Source organism: Hippoglossus stenolepis, chromosome 6 (assembly GCF_022539355.2).
Source record: "Hippoglossus stenolepis isolate QCI-W04-F060 chromosome 6, HSTE1.2, whole genome shotgun sequence".
NCBI classification, from domain to species: Eukaryota; Metazoa; Chordata; class Actinopteri; order Pleuronectiformes; family Pleuronectidae; genus Hippoglossus; species Hippoglossus stenolepis.
This window is the reverse complement of record NC_061488.1, coordinates 16162-21161: the sequence shown is the minus strand read 5'-3', so window position 1 is coordinate 21161 and position 5000 is coordinate 16162. Positions and strand designations below refer to the sequence as shown.

At 47.3% G+C, this 5000-nt stretch overlaps 1 pseudogene; it reads right to left on the bottom strand.

Annotated features, from left to right (window-relative positions):
* LOC118111301 overlaps positions 1-5000 on the bottom strand; it is a 20377-nt pseudogene that overhangs the window by 13723 nt on the left and 1654 nt on the right.

Here is a 5000-nt window from a genome sequence, read left to right as displayed (position 1 = left end):
AGAGAGAGAAAGAGAGAGAGAGAGAGAGAGAGAGAGACAGAGAGAGAGAGAGAGACAGAGAGAGAGAGAGAGAAAGAGGAGCGACGAAAGAGAAAAGGGGTGAAAGATGGATGAAGGGGGAACCTGAATTCCAGGCCTGAAAAGACACACACACACACACACACACACACACACACACACACACACACACACACACACACACACACACACACACACACACACACACACACACACACTGTCTCTCCACTGTGAGCGACGAGGGCACTCGAGCAAGAGGAGTCGACACAAAAGACTCAGAAACCAGGTTGTTCCAAAGCGACGTTCAGAATCACAACATGGTTGTGGTGTTGCTGCGTCGCTCCTCAGAGTTTCCCCGTGTGTGTCGATGTGTAGACGAGCCACGTGTTTGTGTGAGTGTGTTTCCTTCTCACGAATCAATGAACAGCAGCTACAACAAACTGAGCTTCCAGCCAAAAGCAAGCAGCTCTAAATCAGCAGCCTGCAGCTTCCAGGCTGAACTCCAGGAGGCCGGAGGTCTGATTTATTCATCCTTCACTATGTGAGTAAAGAGGCCGGACAGTTTACCAGCAAGTAGCAAAGAGAGTTTAGCAGAGAGAGTGAAATTGTGTCCAGGAGATTTCAGACAAAAGCAAAGAGCACAAGTGAAACATGTTTGTGCTGCAGAAAAAGACGTTTTCATCCAAAAACAAATGAAAATGCCAGAAAGTGCAGAAGACGAATCCCAGACACGTCGTCCTCATCGGGAGCAACAAGCTAACGGAGGCAGAGCGAGAGCAGCGCACACGGGGAAACCCCGTCTGCACAGAAGTGTGTGTCTCAGTGTCAGTCCTACCTGTCCCAGGTTCAGGGTGACGTTCACCTCGTTGAACTCCGTGCTGCGGGACAGGGGCGGGCTCTGCCACCAGCGCTCCGTCCCATCGATGGCGTTGGTGATGGGACGAGCCCGATCGCTTTCCCCCTGGCTGCAGATGTCACAGTACTGGCCCTGAGAAGACAGAGAAGACAAATATGAATCGTACGAGGTTTAAAACGACACTGGAGACGGGCTATTAACAGATACTAAAACACCCAAACACTCCGGATGAACAGCAGCCGCGAGGCCGCGAATGTCTGACTGAGTGTTGGAGTTTCCCCATTGGCCGTTCCACTGTTTCCCCATTGGCCGTTCCACTGCTCTTCCAGGATGAAGTATTTGACGTCTTAAAAACACCTGGAGATAAATGTAGTGACTTTCAGATTAAACCTCCTTCACGTGGAAGAGAGAGTCACTTCTTTGCCTCCACAGTAAACGTCTCTGTGTTGTTTACTGTGTCTGGACTTTCTCTTTCACATTTGAAGAACGCAGCATCAGCAGGAGTCGTCTTCGGTTGGAAATCTATCTAATTTTTCTTTCTAGAATAAAAGGCACTTTCTGGAGAATGAATGATGGAGAAACTCCGACAGGATGTTATTGATTCACACACCTCAGTGAGACTGGACTGCAACTTAAAGTCTTAACTGCAGCACAATCGCTCGGAGTCACAGGAAACGTCTCTGAAGGGAGGAGATTTATTTCACAACAGTTTGTCCCTGGAGCACCTGGGTCGGGTTTCTCACAGTTCAACAGAACGGGGACTCCACACACTCCAAGCCACAGCGAGGCTCCAGCCTGGATTAGATTTCTGCTTGTGAGTTTTACCTGTCTCATAAATCCAATCCCTATTTTCCTGCTGCCTGTTCTGTGCTGACTTCATTCACATTTACATTCTCACTCCAGCCACAACCAGCCCTGATCAGTGGGAGGAGCCAATGAAACACAGTCGTACCCTTATTTAAAAATACAGCAATTTGCTCTCATACTTTCATTTGTCACTCAAGCTGTTTTAAGACTTGAACTGAATCACAGACATGTTCCTGACGTGTTCCTCACGTGTTCTGCAGGTTCTGTCTGTCAGAACTAATGTGTGAGTCAGTGTCTCTGGACATGTTCTGGATCTTCTCCTGCAGCCTCCTGGTAACATGTCAGAGTGAGTCCATGTGAGACACAGCAGGACAATGTGTGGAAGCTTCCCAGTGAGCGAGTGGACGTGTTGATGAGGTTTCTAACCCCCACATGTTCCTGTTGTTGTGAACGACTTGACCGGACAATCTGCTGCTGCTGCTGCTTCACTGGACAAACTCTAACTACAGGAACTTTCCAGAACTCAGGTTTGAAAATGTCTTTATTCAGTTTAAAGAGCAATAAACCCCCCCGACAGACGAGCTTGGACAGCGGACGTCACCTTAATGAAACCAAGATGCATCAATCAAAGAGCAACTGACACAGGAAAACAATGAAGCGCAGATCCAATCCAGATCCTTCAGTTCCAAACATCTAATCTCTTGATTCTCATTCTGCAGCTGAAGGAACGGAAGGAACTGGTGCGTGAGCGCGTCCACTTGAAGTGGCCTCTCCACCTCGTTGGTTCCGAGAGCTTCTTCCCTCTGCGGGCCTGTCCGAGCTTCTGCCCCCGAACCCCTGCTGGCTGTGTGAGCGTTAGCATGAACTAAACAAGCTGGGACCCGAACAAAAGGCAGAGTCACAAGATATAATCACTGCAGGTCACTGAGGTCAGAGGTCACTGCTCGGCCTCTGACTCCACCCCTCCACCACGTCTCTCCCAGAGCTGTCAATCAACCTGAGATTAACTGTGTGAACTCTATATTATTATAATCAGTCAATTTAGTTTCATTTATACGACCTTTCTTTAAATTAGTCGGACTACCATTAGCACCACTTTGCTCCCGACCAATTTGCATTGAATACGTTTTAATATTCTACATGAATATACTTCACTGTTGAATGACTCCATTTACAACTTGCATATTAATGTATCCACATTGCATCTAGATTAGATTTTCACCTGATTATATCTACACCTGTTATTAATATTTATCTCAGAAGAAGTTCCATCATAGATCAGAAATTATGAATCACGATTTCTCCAACAGTATCAGGGACTTTACAGTTGTGCTTTACTGACAATTAAACGTCTGCAGATTATAAATTGCTCTGTCTCTCCCACTGGCAGGCAGCTCGGCTGTGTTCCACATTCCTCCTGTATTTGGACTTCACGTGTCACTGGGTGTTAGTTGCTCTCGTGTTGTGCACAGAGCCGGTCACAGCACCAGGAAAACGTGAGCGAGCAGGACACCACCTCCGGTCCAACGGTGAATGCAGAGAAATCAAGGTATTTTAAAAAGGAAAGGAAGGTGGCGCTGCACAGAAAGCCCTCATGGGGAGCTCGCAGCCAGGAAGTGACATCTCTAAAGGAGCGTGTGTTCGGTGGAGTGAGACGTCGGGGAGTTTCTGCAGAGCTGTCAAACTCTCTTTCACACTGTTTCTCTCAGTTTCCTTTCACGTCTTCCGTTCATTCCTCTCTCATCAACCAAAAGGCCACCGGGAACTGACCGTCTCCCTCTGTTCCTCCACCTTGAGCTGAACAAGTACGTCTCTCCGTCTCTCGAGTGAGGAATCTACGGACTTGGTTTGACCAAATGTTCCTGGAGCTTTTAGAAATGAAGAAATGACGTAGAGGTTTCCTGCAGACTGTTGTTCACCTGCGTTTCCACCACAGCTTCAACACCAGGAGAGATTAGGCACATCAGCCTTCTGACGCAAAACAAGAGGAAAGACGGAGGAGATTTAAATCGTTTGTTCCACGGTCTTTTTCCCCAACGACACAATCGTCTCACTTCCATCCATCAACTAAAACTCCAGCAGTAAGAAGCTCTCAGTCGACACAGCTCTCCAACACCTTCACCCTCAGGAGAGGAAACACTTCAGTGATATAATCTTGGGGGTATTTCTGGATAATGAAGCTCCCTGAACGTTCAGCAGATACAACAGGTCGACACATGTTCGGCTTTAAACTCCTCTTATCAGCACTAAGACGCTCAAATGCACTTTTTATTTATAAACAGCAAAAATGTAAAGAAGACGATGACGAAGCTTTAAAATCCAGCCCAAGGGAACGAGGTTTAACAAAAATGAGATCTTTAAACTCTTCTAGCCATTTACACACACACACACACACACACACACACACACACACACACACACACACACACACACACACACACACACACACACGTCTTCCTGCTGATTTTAAATAATAAAACACTCTCACATCTCACATTCAAATCAAAATAGGATTAACCTGTGTGTGTTTTCTGACTGTGTGTGTGTGTGTGTGTGTGTGTGTGTGTGTGTGTGGTGGTGTGTGTGTGTGTTGTTCTGGGGGGGTGCAGTGAAAGAACAAGTGGGCCGACCCACAATAGCTCAGCAAAGTGGACTAACCCTCTTATCCCGAACACATAAAGCAGCGCTCCTCGAGCTAATGAGCAGATTTTCTAGGCTTCATTTTCTTTCCTCGGCTCATTTTGCAGCAACATGTCCACTTGAAGCAGATCAGATCTGATGAGGGAATATTCAGTCTCATCGTCCGCGTGAAGTCTCCCAGCAGATGGACTCGTTTAGTTAGACGTTAATTAGCAGAATACATCTTGGTGTTTTACTCTTAGTTAGAAACCGAAGCCTTCCTCTCTCAGGACAGCAAACAGCCCTCGGACTCGTAACCGCCTGCTGTTCATTGTCTCCCTCTGCTGATCAAACCACTTTTATCTCAACGACCTTAACATCTGGGCGACTAATCTCTTAGGGGTGATGAGTCATACACGTCACATGTTCTGTAACATTAAATCAGAAGTAGATCGATGACAGACGGACTTTATTGATTCCTGTGCTGCAGCAGCAAGTGGAACAACTGTTGTTATAAGAATGCCTAACGACCGGCATCACCTCCAGAGGAAGCACCGCGCCGGTCTCGCGGTAACAGAGCGGATAAACCCGGTCTGATTGGACGACACGGGTCAGTCACCGCGAGGAATGTAGGGAACAGGTGGGAGAGAGAGAGAGAGAGAGAGAGAGAGAGAGAGAGAGAGAGAGAGAGAGAGAGAGG